This window comes from Panthera tigris, chromosome B1 (genome assembly GCF_018350195.1).
Source record: "Panthera tigris isolate Pti1 chromosome B1, P.tigris_Pti1_mat1.1, whole genome shotgun sequence".
Lineage (NCBI taxonomy): Eukaryota > Metazoa > Chordata > Mammalia > Carnivora > Felidae > Panthera > Panthera tigris.
In genome coordinates this window covers 133751384-133770945 of record NC_056663.1, presented here as the reverse complement: position 1 = coordinate 133770945, position 19562 = coordinate 133751384, and the positions used below count along the sequence as shown (strand labels likewise).

Genomic DNA, 19562 nt, shown 5'->3' with positions numbered 1-19562 from the left:
AGAGCAATCCAGAATTAGGAACAAAGAAGCCCATAAAATTCCTGTCTACGGATATGGGTAAAGGATATGGATAAAGAAAATACTATCCTGGAATCCTACTCAGATATCTTCTCTTCAGGTCACATGCCAATCAGGCTGTAAATAAAGACCTAGGAGTGGGGTGCTTGGGTGGCTCAGTTGGTTGAGTGTCCGACTTCGGATCAGGTCATGATCTTGAGGTTCAGGAGTTTGAGCCCACCGTCGGGCTCTGTGCCGACAGCCCAGAGCCTGCTTTGATTTTGTGTCTCCCTCTCTTTTTGTCCCTTCCCCGCTCACGCTCTGTCTCTCTCTCCCTCAAAAATATAAATAAACATAAAAAAATTTTTTAATAAAAAAAAGTAAAGATCTAGAAGTGACTAGTATCAAACCATTCTACTTACTAAGAAAAGTAAAAAAGGACAGTATCTTGCCCACTCACCCCAGAAAGAAACCCAGCATAAAATTGCCTCCTTGATTGGGAGACAAAACAAAAGTGCTCCACTCTCCCACCAGCCATGTGAATGTGGCAAGTCATTTCATCTCTCTTGGCTTGAATTTCTCATCTAATAACATGTGATATTTAGGTTTTCTCTAGCTATAAAACTCCACTGTTATTTGGTTATTTTAAGAGAACATTATTCTTTCCAGTTTTTAAGGTATGACATTCATTGCCATGAATGCACAGGTTGGTTGGTGCTCAAGTGTACCCATTAACAATAACAAAGCTGAAAATAAGGAATCCAGTAGGAGGGTTTTTAGAGCATAAATAACTGCATTTCAATATGAAGACAGAAATGGATGCTACTAGCATTTGAAGCTTTCAAACTATTTGAGAATGAAAATCTACTATGCTTTGAAGGCAATCAATTTTTAGTGCTTTTTCTCTCATAGTAAAGAATATACGGATCTGGAGATCAAATAAGGAAGTGAATATCTTCTTGGTATTTACCTAATGACTCACACACAAAATGGTTTTTTGTTTGTTCATTTTTGTTTTACCCCCATCCCTGCAGCTTCAGATTGTGCTGGATTTTGTCTTAGTTGCCAGAAAGGAATGCAGCAATCAGTGTCCCCTACCATTGATCTGTTGAATTGGAAGTGGTATTAACCATTCAGTATTCATGCCACTAAACTAAAAGATAAAGAAAGGGGGTGGGGTGCCTGGGTGTCTCAGCTGGTTAAGCATCTGACTTTCGCTCAGGTCATGATTTCACAGTTTGTGGGTTCAAGTCCTGCACTGGGCTCTCTGCCGTCAGCACAGAGGCCGCTTCAGATCCTCTGTCCCCCTCTCTCTGACCGTCCCAAAAAAAGATAAAGAAAGGGGTTACTGTATTGTAAGATAATGATAGATTAGTGGGATAAGGTTCGACAAGATCTTAGAAGTCATCTGGTCCCTGACTCCATTTAATTATTCCATTTAATACTATTCTTCTCCAAAATATCTCCATCAAAAGTTTGACCAGTCTCAGGGCACCTGGGTGGTTAAGTTGATTAAGCATCCGACTTCAGCTCAGGTCATGATCTCACAGTGCATGGGTTTGTGCCCCGCATCAGGCTCTGTGCTGACAGCTCAGAGCCTGGGTCCTGCTTTGGATTCTGTGTCTCCCCCCTCTCTCTCTGCCCCTCCCCTGCTCACACTCTCTCTCAAAAATAAACATTAAAAATATTTTTTTTTAAGTTTGAGCAATCTCTGCTTGAGCATCTCCAGAAACATGGACCCCTTTAATATCAAGGCAGCTTTGAGAGTTGGAAATGTCACCATTCTAATAAGCATAGTTTTATCTCTGTGGTTCATATTGACCACTCTCAGCTCTGAATGCTGGGGTAACTCTCAAAATAAAATACAGTATTCTCTTTTCTATTATGGTAGGTCCATAATATTTGAAATCCATTAAAGGCCTGGGCATGATCTTTGACCTATAGCTATAAGTTTTTCTTATTTTTCCCCTAAGTTTTTTTTCTTTCTCAAGTTAACTATCACCAGTGTCCTACCACCATTTGTCAGAATGTCATTTCAGGTCCTATCACCATCTGGCCAGTTTCCTCTGAATATACTCCAGTGTGTTGATATCTGAAAATGTGGATCCTGAACTAAATAAACATTGCTAATCCAGGCATGGAGTGTCAGCGAAGATTACGGTAGGGCTATCAATTCCTTCATTCATTTACTAGCTCATTCATTCTGTTGACACAGTTAATATAACTAAGTCTCCCTTGGCTTCTTTGATAACTATGTCACACACTATTGACTCACAGTGAGCATGTTAATTAAAAATGTTGTCTTTTTAAAAACCTGTGCTGCTTTTCACCTCTTCATGTTAGCACTGATACTTCTGTTCTTGTGTTTGTTCTCATTAGCCTACCGAGAGCAGCACAGGTAAAGGAAAGAGTCAAATGGGCCTACATCTTCTAAGCAGTACCAAAGAACAAAAGTGAATTCAGAGGAAGAAAACTTGTTTTCTGAAGTTAAGAAATTGTATCAGCAGGAAACTGATCAAAACAATCACCTTAAAGAGAAAGAATACATTTTAGTCCAAAACAACTTAGCTGAAGTCATTAAATTATCTTAAAAAAGAACAGCAATCAGTCATGCATTCCTAGAAAGAAAAATCAGGAGGCAAATTCTGGCATTGTCTGGTCAAATAGGAAAGTGTCTTTCCAGGTAGTTCCAGGCATCCAATCAGCCAGGCAGACGTTTACAACTGTATTGATTGTCAGAGACTATGGACAGTTAGCATTCAGATCAACATCACTTTATACTGATTCTATCTTCTTGCGGTCAACATTCTGCTCATCATGCTCCCCTTTGGATCTTTGCATACAGAATATTGCCTATATCTGGTCAGCTTGACTGGCCAATGCAGTTTTACTATTGCATTTCTCATAGTTTAGTACATCGGCCTCTGGTTTTTTATATAAGCCTTTAGTGAAGGCTGGTCACTGTGAGTCTGAGTCCCTGAGATACTGACCAGATCCTGCAGGACAGTGGGCCAGCCTCCAACTTCACGGGGAATGGCTGAGAAAATGCCATCCTCTGGGGCTCTTGGCAGGTTCTGGCCAGTTTCTGCCAGAAATGTTGTGGTTCTCTCCCTCCCTGTGGTACCTCTTCCTTAAAGTTATTTTAGGGATGAATCTCAGCACTGTTGCTTACTAGATGTGGAGCTATGGGCAAGTCACTTACACTTTCCAGCATTAGTTTCCTCACATTTGAAATGGAGATAACAACCTGACAAGATAATTGTAATGAGTAAATGAGATAATAATGCAGCTATAGTGCCTCACCTAGAGTAAGCACTAAATAAATAATGACTATTACTATTTTTAAAATAGTTCTTGTTGGAGTCATTGTGTAAGTCAGGGCAGGATAAAATATTAATTCCTATGGCATGTGCTACAACTTGACATGTATCTACTAATCATCAGTTTTTAATCTTTCTACTAATTACACATCCATTCACCTATACCACTATCTTGGCCACATTTCATAAGTTTGTCTGGTGATATAAAAGTTAAGGGCAAAAGCCTTCTTAAAATCGAGATACATTATAGCCATGTAGTTCTATTACTTTCCATTTTAATAGGTTATTCAGTATGATTTGCTTTGAACGGACCCTTTATTCCCAGGGATTGCTACATCCTTTCTTAATAGCTCACAGGGTGTCTTTTGTAACCAATACTAAGACTAATGTCAAGCTCAGCAGATGTCTCATAATCTCTTTCTTTCCATTAAAGAAATTGGAGTGCTTGCCTGTTTACAGTTATATTGAATACTGTGCTTTGGGCTCACTGAATTTCCATTCGCCACCTTGCATCATGTCTTCTTGTACAGAAGGGACTTGGAAGTTAAACGTACAATTCCCAGATACTCTGCAGTTAGTGGTCTGGACTCCAGTAAGGTCCTGCCACACAGATACAGCTAGGAGAGATTTGTGAGGCGAAAGGGAGGGTGGTCATCCTCTAACATTTCTGGGTTGGCAAGCAAGGCCTCATGGAGATATGAAATTTTCTTCTGTAGCAGTGACTCATTCCCCAGATTTCTGGGTGAGAGAAGGGGTTGAAGCAAAGGCAACAGTGGCCTCCAGGTTGCAGGCCCCTGTCACCAGCATCATGGGGTAGCGACAACAGCAGTATTAAGTACACAGCTTCAGCTCTCTGATTCCTAAATCTCAGTTACAACCATGTATTCTGGAAGCTCAGTGGTTCTAGGACACTCTCAGAGGTAAGAGCTCCCCTTGTGATTCAGCTCTCTGGTGTCTGGGAGTCATTCCAAGAAACCCAGACTAGAGCTCACTTCTCCAGGCCTTCCAATGATTTTGCAAGCACCCAATTTACCGTATTAAATCTTTGCCTACTTTAAATGTTTCTGTCTCCTGCCATGAAGCCCAGATGACACTCAAGTCTTTCCCATCTTCTATAATTCCTCAGTGATTACTGGCAGCTGTTTAGCAAATACATCTGCAAAATTGGCATCACTGGTGCTGTATAATCACAACTTAATGTCTGAAAGTTTTCCATTACTGTTTAGTCATCTTTTTTTTTTTTTAAAGAGTCTTGGTCTACAGCACCTTACTTTTTCTCTTTCAGTATTTTCTTTCTTTTATCTTCATGCAGATAAGGGATAAATCTTTGTGAAGATTTTCCAGCAACTTCCAGCAACTTTCCAACAATTTTGCTAAAAACTTACCAGAATTTCTTGACACAAGGTACTAACTCACCTCCACTTAAACCAGGTTTGTTTATAAAAGAAAGACGTAGCCTTTTGTTATACTCCTGTCATTTAATCCAGTTTTATGATGCTATAAAGTTAAATTTACTTCCTTGAATGTATTTATATAACCATACACACAAAGACATACACATGTGCACACACACCTCTCTGTAGGCAACCATTATTCTCTATGTATTTATCATAGGTTTTTTTTTCTTCTGGAAACCTCTTGCACATATATTCTTTTTCCTAAATAATAACCATTGATTCAATAATCTTTCTTATTCCCTTTCCCTTTCACATTTAAAATGTTCTTGATCATATAAATGTTTATGGGTAAAAAAACATCTCTAGGCCTTATGAGAATATTATGTCTTAAAAGCAACAACAACAGCAACAACAACAACACAGCTTTAAAAACCTTATCATGGCCGCATCTTAAACATCTTAAGCTATAGCCCAGCAGCCCAAATTCCATCCTGGGAGAAATTGTCCCCTTCATCACTCTTTTCTCACTTTCCCACATTCTCATCTGACCTTTCCAAAGGCCTGGACTTTAGTTGAAAGCTACTAAAAACTTTCTTTCCAGTGCCCCCAAATATCCCACTTTGGTACCCCAAATTCCAGTCCGTAGAGATGCTGTTGAGACACTGATTCCACCCTGGAGAACCACGTTGGGGAAGCTGCCAAACCCTGCCTCAGGCTTTCACAATCATTCCTCCTCCTGCCAGGAATGCTCTTCTCACATCCTCACTTACCCAATTCCATCTTGTGATTCAGGTTTCAGCCCAAATATTATCTCCTCAGTACAAGCCTTCCCTAATCATCCCATCAAGAGTCAACAGTTGATTTTTTTGATTACCTGATTTTGTCATTTGAATTGCTTGGCTGTAGCAGTTTCCTTATATTTTGTCAGGGAAGCTTTTGATTGCAAGCAATAGAATTTTAACTAACAGTGACTTAAGTAATGAAAATGTTAATGATATTACATAATGGAAAATCCAGAATTAGGCATATGCAGCTTTCAGGGATAAATTACAACTCTTTGGGGCCCTAGACACTTTTGACTTTTGATTTTCTGCAAATTGGTTCTCAGCACATCAGGTGGGGGTGGGGGGAAGCCAAGGATAGAACTTCATTAGTGCATCAAAGGGAAGGATAGGTGCTGTGCTGCATTGCTAAGATTCCCCTTTTATTATCCTAGCTGCTGGAAGTGCTGCTCACAGATGGTCCCTCAGCTCTTAACCCCCTTTGGGTAGAATTTCAGCCAAAAAGATCTGCTTCACCAAAGTCTATGCTTTCTTCATGGGCAGCCTTCACTCAATAACTGATGAACCTGGGATTATAAAAGCCTGGCCACCTCATCCCAATTCAGGACAGCTGGTAAGGCTCACTCCATCTTCAGAACTCCCAGTAGGGTCAGCTGAGGCTTCCACTGAGAATGCATTGCAGCAAGTAGGGACCAGCAAGGGGCTCAGAAGCCCCTGCCTCAAAGACAGCATCAAAAGTAGCCACTAGTCTAAACACTATAAACTGAAACAGTGCTTAGCAGCCCTTCGGTGAACTAGTGACAAGGGACATTTCACAAAGACCGACTACCTTGATGAAGAATATGGGACCAACTAAACAAACTCACCACCACCAAAAATTAGATGAACCTAAAGAAGATGGCTGTCCTAGATGGCTGCCTGATTTCCATTTCTTGGAAATCGAGATGGGATGATGGCATTGGAGAAGAAACTGAAGGCCCCCAGAGAAGAACTGCTTCATCTCAGAGAGATGGGGTTATAAGGCACAGGCAGGCACTGCCTCTCTTTTTCTCATTTTATCTTTCTGATAAGTTTTCTCATGCCCACCCTGATGCCCTTCATGACCATTGAGTGAATGAACCACCCATGTATGTTCAAACCCATGTTTGAACCTACAAAATCCACAAAGCTGCCAGCCTGCCATTTGATAGGGTAAGCTGGAAACTTGGAAATTTAGAGTTTGGCTTGATATGAAATATGTGATGGTCCAGAGGCTGGTCAACCTGCTATAAAGCATAGGGAGAGCACATAGAGAGTCGTCAGAATATCCTTGGTATGCTGACTTTGCCGTTTGTGTAGCATAAAGCTATATTTACGTATTTAGTATTTAGTAAACCTTAACTTTTCAATAAACACTTTTGACAAAAATTAAAAAAATGAGACCACATATTTAATTAAAATACTATATACTGAATTAGACTTCTTGTGTTTTCTCAGGTACAACCAAATGAAAACCAGAAAATAATCCTCCTAAAGGAACATCAGTATCTATTTCAAAGTCAGTAACTATTTCAAGAAGACTGTGCCCAAACACAGTGATTTAACACATGCACCTGCAAAAGATGCTTTTACAGATTACTCTTGAAACATGACTTTTCACTTAGGTCAAATGGTTCCTTTTCTAAATTAATCCTTTCATTTTCAGTTCCAAGGTGCTTGGTTTGGTTTGATTTGCGGGGCGGGGGGGTGGGGGTGATATGTACAAAAAGTTATGCAAAGCTGTTAATGTGTTCTATTGGCAAAAAAATAATTTTGTAAGCATTTAAACTTTTATATCATGTTACCAAATGCTTCAAATATAAAATAAGTATATTTAATAATAGTTTGATTTTCTATCCAATGACTCAAAGCTTAGAAATTCAAAATGAAACCCCTGACAATAGGATGAAAACTTATAATTTTAGTTAAAAATGACATTGAAGACCTATCAGTTATTTTTTTCAATAACACAAATACAAATTATTTTGGAGAATATTGTCATACTAAAAACAATGTTCTGACCAAATTAAAAAAATCTATGGAGTAGAAATGGATTTGAATTGGTTGTGATACAAATGTAATGAATATTGGGTCCAAATAATTTGCAATATTCTACAAATCAAAATATAACTTACATATACCTTACACTTATATGTCAATTACATATTAATAAAAAACAGAATATATAGGCACCAAAATTTGTAAATATTTTTATACATACTTGGTGAGAATCACTTTATTACAAAATTTTGGAGACAAAACTGATGTTGAATAAAAAAAATCAAGTTGTTTCAGCAAGTCAATCAGCATTTTCCTGGAAGCCTTCATCATTCTGGTTGATGAACAGCTATGTAAATAAGTCTTAAATTTTGGATCCTTTTTTTTTTTTTTGCCCTCAAAACATTTGGAAATCTTTAATCGTGGTATTTAGTAAATGGGGCATCCCAATATTTCAGCTTTTGAAATTCTTAGGGGATAGCAGAATAGCTCTAAACAAAAATTGCAAATAAAAGCACACTGAAATGCACTGGAAGGAACTGAAACAAGAAGGGAACTAAGAAATCAAATCCAGAAAATGAGTTCTCAAAGAGAGGACAACATTTAATTTTGAAAATCCACAAATATGATTTAGAATATCTTAGTTTGTAAAAAAAATAATAATAATCTTTTGATAGAGTTCATAATTTTAGGAAGCATTCATATGATACATAGGATTTGAAGGTGTTCCTAATTTGGGGATATTCTGATTATAAGTGCCTATAATTTTTCAGCATCTAAATGTGACAAACCATTAAAAAGACCCTAAGTAGGGGCAACCTATTTGACAAGTTCCATCTTACACAATTATTTGTTAGCAAAGGAACTCTAAACGAAAGGGGGAAACAGAACTTTCATGAAAAAACTTGGGCTGAAACACTCCTATATTACAATACAAAAATAAAATAGAATTGATAATATTTTCAACTTAGTAGAATTTGTTCTTACCAGGTACCTAAGACCTTCTGGGAGTATTTTACAGATAAAAATATTGTGATCTATATTGAAGGTGCCAAGATTTCAAATTTAGTAACCACAACATACAATTTTGAAGATTTCCAGAAATTTAACAAAAGGTTAAAAATAATACAATCACATTAAGAAAAATGTCTTCTTCAGAAAATATCAACGAAACTGTACTATAGACAGGGCTAGGAAGTTTTGGTTGATTAAAATACATCAGTGTATATCCAGAATAATTATTCTTCTCATGTTATATTTTTGATATGTAGGTAACCAATATAAATCAATTTTTAAATCTTATTTGTATTTTTAGTTTATTTCTTAAGAATTAGTTAATTTAAAACAAATTTTAAGGGCACTATTTTTACATCCATCAATGTATTTGAATGTGTCCTTTCACTATCAAAATTTTCCCAACTTAGACATAAATGATAAGGTCCCTGTCGCTCATGACCACTGGGGTCCTGGTTGAAGAGGCTTTTGTATGTCACTCCCTACAAGATGCAAGAGGCAGAAGCAAGGAACTACTCTTCCAGAATTACTGCTACATTCCCATTTTTAGTCATTTCCTGGCAATAAAATTTGAAGTATGGTTTATATCTGGTAGTTTTATTATAACAAGATTTGCCTTAAAAATCTGCATAGTAACCTAGGTTAAGTTTCAAAACTTGGATGATGTCAGACTTAGCCAAGGAGTGGAAGCTAATTGAATGCATCATCTTTTTTTGTGCAAGCAACTCAAACTCTGGAACAGTTGACTCTCAAATTGGCCTGTGATAAGAATGTGCTATGTTTAAAATTAACAAACTAGAGACAGTAAGATGTTCCTTTGGCTCAGAAGTTGGGACTATCGATTGCCACCTGAAAAATTGATCAGACCCGTTAGGGGACTCACAGGAATCATAAATGGTTCCTGCACATAGGACATATGATAGAAATAAACATTGCCCAACCTATGGGCCCACTCTCTCTTCTTCCAAGCCTACCCAGCACAGTATTTCTGGTTACAATCATGACTGCTCTCCACTAGCCTGACAACTGGAGTAGCACTGCTCACTATGAATGGCCCCCAACACCTACCAACACATCCATGTAGAATTTATATTGGCTATTGTTTATGCCCCTGGACTTCTTTATACATTTATCTTTTCTTTATTCACTTCTCCTACTCTGATATTTGGGCTGATATTTATGAAACGGAGTTCTAGCTCTACAGCAGTTTGTTTGTAGCATCATTATAGGAGACTTATTACATATCGCCTTTTATTGCATCATTTTCTATCCTCAGAGTTGCGCTCCTTAATGGCCAAAATCCTGAAGGATTTAGCTCTGTATTCCCTATATGCTTTATGTATGAAATTATATTTGCTACTTTAAATGTTTATTTCCAAAGCTTTAAATATGTTAATAAAAGGACATTATATATGCTAAAGGGCAAAATTTTAAATAAACTAAGCACCATATTTTTTAAGTGGCTCTGTTACACAGGATGCCAAAATATTATCTCCAGCTACGATGTCTTTATGAAGGCTCCTGATTCACACATATAACTGTCTACTGAACACCTCTAATTGGATGTCTCAGAAATATCTGAAAATTAGTACGCCCAAAACTGAACAAGCTTTTGTTTTCTCTCTTAACCTTAAATTGTCCCCCTCCAATCTTTCCCTTAAACACCCATTTGTTCAAATGTACAAGTCATCTGAATTTTTCTCTTCTCATCTCTTCCCCATATCCAGTTCATGAATAAGTCTTTGTATTTACCTCCAATGTAGATTTTCAAACTGATCCACTTAACTCAAACTCCATTTCCATTACCATGTGTCACATTGTACTATAGAGACTGACTCTTAAGTGATCTCCTTGCACTGATTCTTGCTTCTCTAAACCTATACCTGACCATTCTCACAGTCTTAATATATTTAAATTGGGCTATCCCTGCCCACATTATTTTATGTCTGAGAATCCTGCTTATTTTTAGCACTTATCAAGAAAATATTTTGAGTAGCACAGCCTTAATAAAATAATAGAATCTCATACGTTGTTATGAAAATTATGTTAGCTTAACAACAGCAAACCTGTCCCACTGCTTGATTTCAAGCATGAGGGCAGGAGCACATGAATCTTCGTCACCATTTTCTCCCAGTTTTATTGAGATATAATTGACATATAACATGATATTAGTTTAAAATGAACAATACAATTATTTGATAAATATATATATTGCAAAATGATTACCACAATCTTAGTTAACACCCATCACCTCATATAGTTACAACTTTTTTTTCTTGTGATGAGAGCTTTTAAGACCTTTTCTCTTAAGAACATTCAAATACACAATACAGTATTGTTGACCAAAGTCACCATGCTGTGTGTTGCGTCCCCCAAATTTATGTCTCTTAGAACTGGAAATCTATATCTTTTAACCACCTTTACCCACCCCCGTCCTCACCCCATCTCTGGCAAACCCCAATATGTTTCTATATCCATGTTTCTTCTCTTTAGATTTCATATATAAGTGTGATCATATATTATTTATCTTTCTCTTTCTGATTTATTTCACTTAGTATAATGTCCTCAAGGTCTATCCATGTTGTCACAAATGGCAGAACTTTTTTATTGTTGAATAATATTCCACATTTGTATATATATCCACATTTTATTTATTCATTCATCTGTAAACAGACACTTAGGTTATTTCTATGTCTTGGTGATTGTAAATAATGCTGTAATAAGAGTGTTTTTCACCTTTGCACTAAGAGTATGGTATGGTGTCTTGCATATATTTAACACTAAATAAGTATTTGTTAAACAAGTAAACTGATGATTGAAGTACTCCCAGTGGTAGAGCAGAGTGAATTTATAGGTCTCAAATTTCTACAAACATGAGTTGAATAGCTATTAAATATTTTTGAAGTCATATACATCATCTTTAAAATTCATGTAAAATGTATATTTTAATCCCATATATATCCGTGTTTATTTTAATGTAAAATTTCATTTCCCCATCAACACATCAGTCTTCACATGAAATTTCAGCTCCAGGATGACCCGCCTTGTTTATCATGGAGCTCTGAGTATTCCTGACTATTGTACCCACACCCCTCCCTGGCTAGCCCCCACCCCGAAGCACAAAACCCCCGGTGTGAAAAATGGGAGATTAACAAATGAGCTGTTGTCTTTTTACCAAAATTTTATTGCACTTTGTATAAACAATACTTTTACTGTACCTTTTCCTACCAGTAAATGTTTTTGGAAAATCAAATATTTTGCCAGATTTGCTTCAGCAAAGATCAACTAGAATCATGCTCACATTGATAGCTATTGAAATGAAATCTAGGGAAACCCCAAATGGAAAGACTTGATGTAATTATTGACTCTGGGTCACAAAAACAAACAAACAAACAAACAGAAAGAAAACCCACTATGCAAAGTCCATTTTGATTTTATTGTAGTGTTATTGAAGTAATCCTAGAATTTGGGATTGGGTTTCTTCCAGTAAGAAGTTTTATTATTTATGTAGCAAAAGATGTCATTAACTTAGGCTGGAAAAACTTTGGGCATCTGAATTTTATGTATGCAATAATATTGTAAGATAGGTACTTATTATCCCCAGTGTTCAGGTGACAAAACTAAAGCTTAATAATAACAACCAACATTTATTAGTTCTAAGAACCTTATCTCCCACTCATTTGCTTCTAAAGTTCCTAACACTCTACATATGTGAACTCTTTTGAGCCTCAGTAACACATATAAGCGTTATTATATTATTATAGCTATATTTACTATTCTTGCAACATTTCCACTATTTTGAAATTATTTCAAAATAAAAGGTTAAAGATTTTTATTATAAATAAATAGAAAAACACACATTTGAAAAATTAAAATGTAACGGATATTATATGACTGTGACAATGTGAGATCTCTTAATTTTCCTTCAGTTTTTCTGTAAATTATTAGAATTTTCTATATTTTCTTTCTTATCTCTATTATCAATAAAAATTACACATATTTGCAAAATATTTCCTTAAGATTACAGACTTTCTGATTCTAATTTATCGTCCATTCATTCATACATTTGATCAATAAATAGTTAAATACTATTTATTTTGATAACTGAGAGAGTTGATAATAGAGAAGTCACTTCATAACTACAATTGGCATTTATTTTCTGGGCAGATATTAACATTGCTTTGCTGTATTTTTATAGAAATTTGGTGAACTAGTAGAGCTAAGAAAACTGAGGTACAGAATGGTTAAATGACTTGCTCACAAAAAAAAATAGCACATGAGAGATTTGGGGGCACAGTTCCCTCCTATTGAAGTTTTACCCTTTGTGTTTATAAAAGAAAAAAAATTTAGCTTCCGAGAAATACTAAAAACTAAAAGCATAGGAAAATCACAAAACTGGTTTTTATAAAACGAGTTTCTATGATAAACATGTGGTAAAACCAGATAAATGGCCAGTAAATTCTGTCAGTATTAGTTGTTCTTTGTTTTAAACAAACATGAAGATTGTTCAGACAAGTTTTGGTCTACACAGCATTCTTCTCATATAGCCTATATCCCTGAGAATTTGACACACTGATAGGAAACAAGCAATTTGAGACTACGCAATGGGATTCCTTTGCCCAGCTATCAAAAAGTACCACACCAATCAAATACGAGTATTGATTCATGCCCACTTCTTGTACTCTCCACCTTCTTCCTGTTGGTTGGTGTCATTAACAACCTGTTTACTGACCCCAAATGGATTTCCTGACCAGCTGGTTTTAACAGCCCTCCCACTACATCCTGCTTTTGTGCTTTTATGTGTGCACAGTTAGGGACAGGAGGCCCCCAACATTCATAAGAACCAAAATGGAAAAGATAGTTATTTATGTACTGTTTTGTGATGCAGCCCAAGTTTAGGGAAAGGTCAGAATGTACAAGATTCATTTAAAAATAAAATTCTCTTGTCACAAAGTTTCTTCCTGTGTCATTGGTAAAAATGAAAGCATTGTATTTGTATGTTTACATGTGCTTGTGTGTATACGTATGCACGTGCACGTGCACATATGTATTTTTATTAATCATCTTATTCTGGGACACCCGAATTATTATGTGAGATCACTTGAACACTTAAATTCTGTGTCCTGGGATTGTAAAAATAATACTTCTCTTTGTCTTTTCACTAGGCACTATAGGGAAATGGAATTCTACTGTGTGTTTCTTTTTAATTTGAATACTCATTTTTGAAACTGAAGTTCATTTAAAACTGTTGTGTGGTTTACTTGCTCAATAAAAATTTACTGATATTTTACCATGTCTCTATTTTTACTTATTGGATATTTTTATTGGGGTAAGTTAAAAGACAACACAGAAGACGGTTGAATTTAAATGTTAATAAATCATGTCACATTTTACAAAATTAAGCAAAAACTTGCTAATATTTATTGTGATAGACAAAAAAAAAGTTACAAGTTAAGCTTCTTGTACAGTACTCAAAGAACTGTAACATATTGGGGAATACTAAATAGGGGAATAAAATACAAACTAAATATATTGGGTCAAAAAAAAGATAGGAAATACTAGAAGCTAATGGATCTAATTTTAAGGAAATATGGAGGATGGCAAAGAGGATAATTGCTGGAGGTGATAAAATGGAGAGGTATCTAATTACAAGCATGGGTTACTTTATATAGGATTAAATACTGTGCGTAGCATCAGCAGGGAAAGTCGGTTAACTGAGTCCAGATGACAGTATATAGTAGCTATGGTGGTAGGGGCACCTTGTGAAAGTTCATTTTGTTGGCTTTTAGTTTTTCAGTGAAATAGGAAGCAAGATCATCAGCTCAGTGACAGGATGGGGTGGGGAAAATATTTAGAGTTTTAAGGAAAGAGTGAAGTGATAAGATTGTCACCTAAAATAGAAACATAAATGGACTAGAAATCCTAAACAGTAACAAAACTCACTCAATCTTGCTAGTCTTGAAATTAGGTATGAATAGTCAACACAACTGAGTGCATTTCTCCAACCATATTCATCTATCTTAGGGTTGAGGAGTTAGATTGAACCAGCATTTGAATTTTGCCAGAAAGGAAGAGAGAAGAGAATTGATAGTTTATACAGGGGATACAGTGTAATATGAGGCACAACATCTAAACTGCGTAAAAAGGAAAATGAGTACATGAGTGTGATCAGGAACAGAGAAACAATGGCATTTTGCTAATTGTAGGTTTTTGTGGGATTAAAGAATTATTGAAAATAAGGCACTAATATCAAATCAAATGCATTGCTCCTTCTAGAAACAAAAATTTTAGGTGAGATAGTTTAGCTTCATTTTAATAATTAAATTGAAAACACATACAAACAAGATCTGGTTGTTTTGATTATCTAGTGAACAGGCATACAAGAAGTTTGAGTCAAGAAGAAATAGAGAAAATAATAAACATAAAGAATTATCACTGCAGAATGTGGTATTGAATTTGAGGATTTAAAAAACCAAACTGCATGTCAAGGCTAATATATCAGTTTTAAAAGGCACAGGTAGGGAAATACCTACTTAGCTAGGATTTTATCTTGGCATCTGTACTAGTTGCTATATTTTTAAAATGGGAACTATAATTTTTCCCCAGTCTACATCATAAATTATACCTTTATTGCAGTTTCAAGGTAGAAAATGAGGAGGGGAAAAAAAAGAGGCTTCACGAGTTTATGGTCGAATTACTGGCAGCCTGTTGTGCCAAAAATGCAATTAGTCAGTTGTTTCAGCATAAATCCTATCTATAGGTCAGTAACAAATATAAAATGTTAATGTTAAAAAGTGTTCTACTTGCCACTAAATATTTTTAAATCCTGTTATTTATGAGACAATGTAAATCCCATTTTACATGAATGCTGACATAGACTCTCAAAATACCACATTTAAATTATGAAATAAGACTTTGAAATACTAACTTGGAAAACACAGCCAACAATATTTGATAAGAGCAATGAAATGAATTGAAATGTACCAGATAAAAAGGGATTATCAAATATGAACTCAATGGAATACCAACCTAAACCCAACTCCAATGTTCACCTCACTTTTGTTCTACCTCTAGTGAGAAGATAAGATAGTACTCTAATCCATACATGTCTCACATAATGAGGTAATAAGCAATTTATATAATCCTTCATACTCAGATAAAATTTAAAGATAATTCTTCCATAATTTTCTTGCTGATGCATATTAAGTTAAAATATTGAATAGTATAACAGTTATTCTTGTAAACGTTTTATATTGCCCTTTGTTGAAAACTCAAATAGAATGTATTTTCTTGTATTAGAAAATACATCTAACCAAATACATTTATCTTGTTGAAGATTCACAGCTAATATGAATTTTGAAACTATATAGACTGTGGTAGTGATCATAAATGCATTTTCAGCAACATGGATGGAACTGGAGGGTATTATGCTAAGTGAAGTAAGTCAGTCAGAGAAAGACAGATATCATATGTTTTCACTCATATGTGAATCTTGAGAAGACCATGGGGGAAGGGAAGGGGAAAAAGCGAGTTACAGAGAGGGAGGGAGGCAAAACATAAGAGACTCTTAAATACAGAGAACAAACTGAGGGTTGAAGGGGGAGTGGGGGAGTGGGAGAGAGGGGAAAATGAGTGATGGACATTCAGGAGGGCACTTGTTGGGATAAGCACTGGGTGTTGTGTGTAAGCAATGAACCACGGGAATCTACCCCCAAAACCAAGAGCACACTTTACACACTGTATGTTAGCCAATTTGACAATAAATTATATTTTTAAAAATGCATTTTCAAGACTATGAAGCCAAACTGATTAATTGTGTCATATACTTCAACAAAAATTTGCCCCTACTATCTCTGATCTTAGGCTCAACTCCAATTATATAAAGTTCAAGAAAGCAAATCTTAATGCTGTTCACATTTAGATTTTCTAGGGTTAAGACCATGGTCTCCTTACACTCCTGCTTTCCTTTCACCAACTTCCCCTTTAATCAGGTAGAACTGGAGTTGTTACAAACACTTTTGGGATATGACTAAGGGGAAATTAACTTAGGAATACATTTATTGTGGTTCAGTGGGTTATTATATATTTTGCAATCACTTATGTATTTAAATCATTGCAACTTTTCCAGGCATAGGTATGATTTTCAAGAATATTGCTACCACTGGGCCCACTCACCTGGTGCCCAATTTGTGGCAGACAGTGGAGGGCCAGTAGTTATACCACTGTGTGAATATTGCCTGATGCTGGAAGCATGTAACTATGCAGGTAGTGGTGGAGAAACAAGGTTTGAAATAACTGAAGCCAGAAGGTAGTCTGGGAACAGTGTTTCCTACTATTACAGTCCATACTTAAAAGAATTAGAAAGAGTTTTTCCCAAATTTGACAACAATTTTAAGTATGTATATGGCAATATCAGTAATGAATTGTGAGGACGAAAAATACTTTCTAAACTATCAATAATAAAAGATAAGTTTCAACCAACCAGGATAGGAAACTAACTTTTCTTTCTATTTTCTCTACTGGTAACAATATCATGAAATCATTGTCATATAAAGACATGCCCAAAGAGTATGCAGCCAAAAATATAGTAAAAGGAGTATTATATTAGGTAATTAATAAACATATTATTTTTCTGGATTTTATGATTCTGCGGTGTCATCTTTTTTTCAATTTGAGATTTGCTGTAATTTTTTTCAAAGAATTGACTTATTTATTTGTTTCTTATTAAGACTTTTCTTTTTTAGGGCAGTTTTAGGTTTGCAGCAAAATTAAGGGGAAGGTACCAAGATGTCCCTTATCCTCCCTGCCCCCACACATGCATAGCCTCCCCCATTATCAATATCCTCCACAAGAGGTAATTTATATTTGGTAATATATATTTGTTACAGTTGATGAACCTACACTGATACATCATTATCTCCCCAAATCCATAGTTTATATTACAGTTTATTCTTGGTGTTGTACATCCTATGGGTTTGGACAGGTTATCCATCATTGTGGTATCACACGAAGTATTTTCACTGCCCTAAAAATCCTTTGTGCTCTACCTATTTATCCTTACCCCCTCATGTAATTTATTTTTATTCTAAATAAATAATTTGCTTTCATTATTAATTTTATATTTATGATTTTTCTTAAAGAAGGTCTCCCCAAATATTATAAGCTTACAGCCCAGCAAACCTGTGTGTCCAATCCATAATATAATATTTCGCATGCCCATAGTTGAAACAGTCTATAGGGTCAACAAATAGCTAGAACAAACTATTTGACATTTCTCAAAGAAATGTGCTGCTGTGGCCTGAATGTCTATAACAACCCCCAAACTCATATGTTGAAATCCTCATGCCCAAAGTGACAGTATGTGGAGGTGGAGACTTTGGGAAATGATTAGATCATGAAGGCAGAATCCTCACAAATTGGATTAATACCCTTATAAAAGAGGTCCTAGAGAGATCCCTCTACCTTTCTGCCAAGTGACGTTATGCTAGACGGCACAGACTTTGAACCAGAAAGCAGACCTCACCAGACACCGAATCCGCTGGTGCCTTGATCTTAGACTTCCCAGCCTCTAGAACTGTGAGAAATAAATTTGTTCCTTATAAGCCACCAAATCTTTGGTAGTTTGTTACAGCAGCCTGAACAGACTAAGACATGTGTCTATAGTTTTGTGTTTAAAGAAGAGTATGAACTTTAAGAAACTCATTTTGTAGGTGTTAACATGTATGAATCCAGCATACCTAGCCAGAATTTTTGGTTTAGACATGGAGTCTAGAGCCAGACATGTTCACGGTGACTCCATCTGAGATTCAGTCCTTACTGACAATGTGCTGAATAAGTTGAAGAGATATCCCATTCCAAATCTAAGAATAAGATTACCTAGGCCACCTTCTAGCAGCAGATTCTCTGCTTAAAAGCATTGATAACTGTTTTAAAAAATTGTTTAATATTTATTTTTGAGACAGAGAGATGGCAGGGGGAGGGCAGAGAGAGAGGGGGAGACACAGAATTGGAAGCAGGCTCCAGGCTCCGAGCTGTCAGCACAGGGCTTGAACCCATGAGCGGTGAGATCATGACCAGAGCCAAAGTCAGATGCTCAACTGACTGAGCCACCCAGGTGCCGCAAAGCATTGATAATTTATAAATAATGTCTCCAAGGTAACAAAAATCTACATGAACTTAGAATAGCAATAAAACTTAAAATTTCATTTCATTTAACATTTCACCAAATGAAGAAATTCCATGTAAAATGCAACATCTCTAAGAGGTACTCATCCAGCCAGCTTTTGCTTAAAACTTATCAGTAACCAGGGCAGGACACCTGGGTGGCTCAGTCAGTTAAGGGTCTGACTCTTGATTTCAGCTCAGGTCATGATCTCATGATTCTGAGATCAAGCCCTGAGCTGAGAGCACAAAGCCTGCTTGGGACTCTCTTCTCTCTCTCTCTCTCTCTCTCTCTCTCTCTGTCCCTCCCCTGCTCTATCTCTTTCAAAATAAATAAACTGAAAAAAACCCTTATCAGTAACCAATTACTTACACCTTCACAAGGAAGACAACCATTGATGATTGGCCCTGACTCTGATAAAGTTCTTTCTTAAATTGAACCAAAATCTAACTTCTATTAATCCTAGGATGTTCTCTGGAGCCAAACCAAGTAAGTTTACTCACAGGTGTCTTCAAATATTTGAAGATCTCTTCCATCTCCCTGAAAAGTCAACCTTTTTCCAAACTAAACATCCCTAGCTCTAATTCAATAACCATTCCTTTACTATGTATATTATCAAATGTAATTATGAATTCATAGACCACTAATCTATTTAGCCAGAGTCAAATATCCATGCCACTGAATGTAAAAAGTCCTTTGTCAAACCAATTTTAAATTTTAAGTTGAAAATGTCTAACTCAAACTTCAGTTAATAGCAATTAATTATCAAAGCTTACAAAATGACGTTAGTCTCCACCCCATTTTCTCTATTCCATTGCCATAGCGCACACACACACACACACACACACACACACACACTACTGCCTGCTGGAGA

The 19562-nt window shown here is 36.1% G+C and overlaps 1 protein-coding gene across 19 annotated transcripts in view; it reads right to left on the bottom strand.

Moving 5' to 3' along the window:
* The window catches only part of MAPK10 (mitogen-activated protein kinase 10), a 568389-nt gene that overhangs the window by 119718 nt on the left and 429109 nt on the right, over positions 1-19562 (bottom strand). The window lies entirely within an intron of this gene.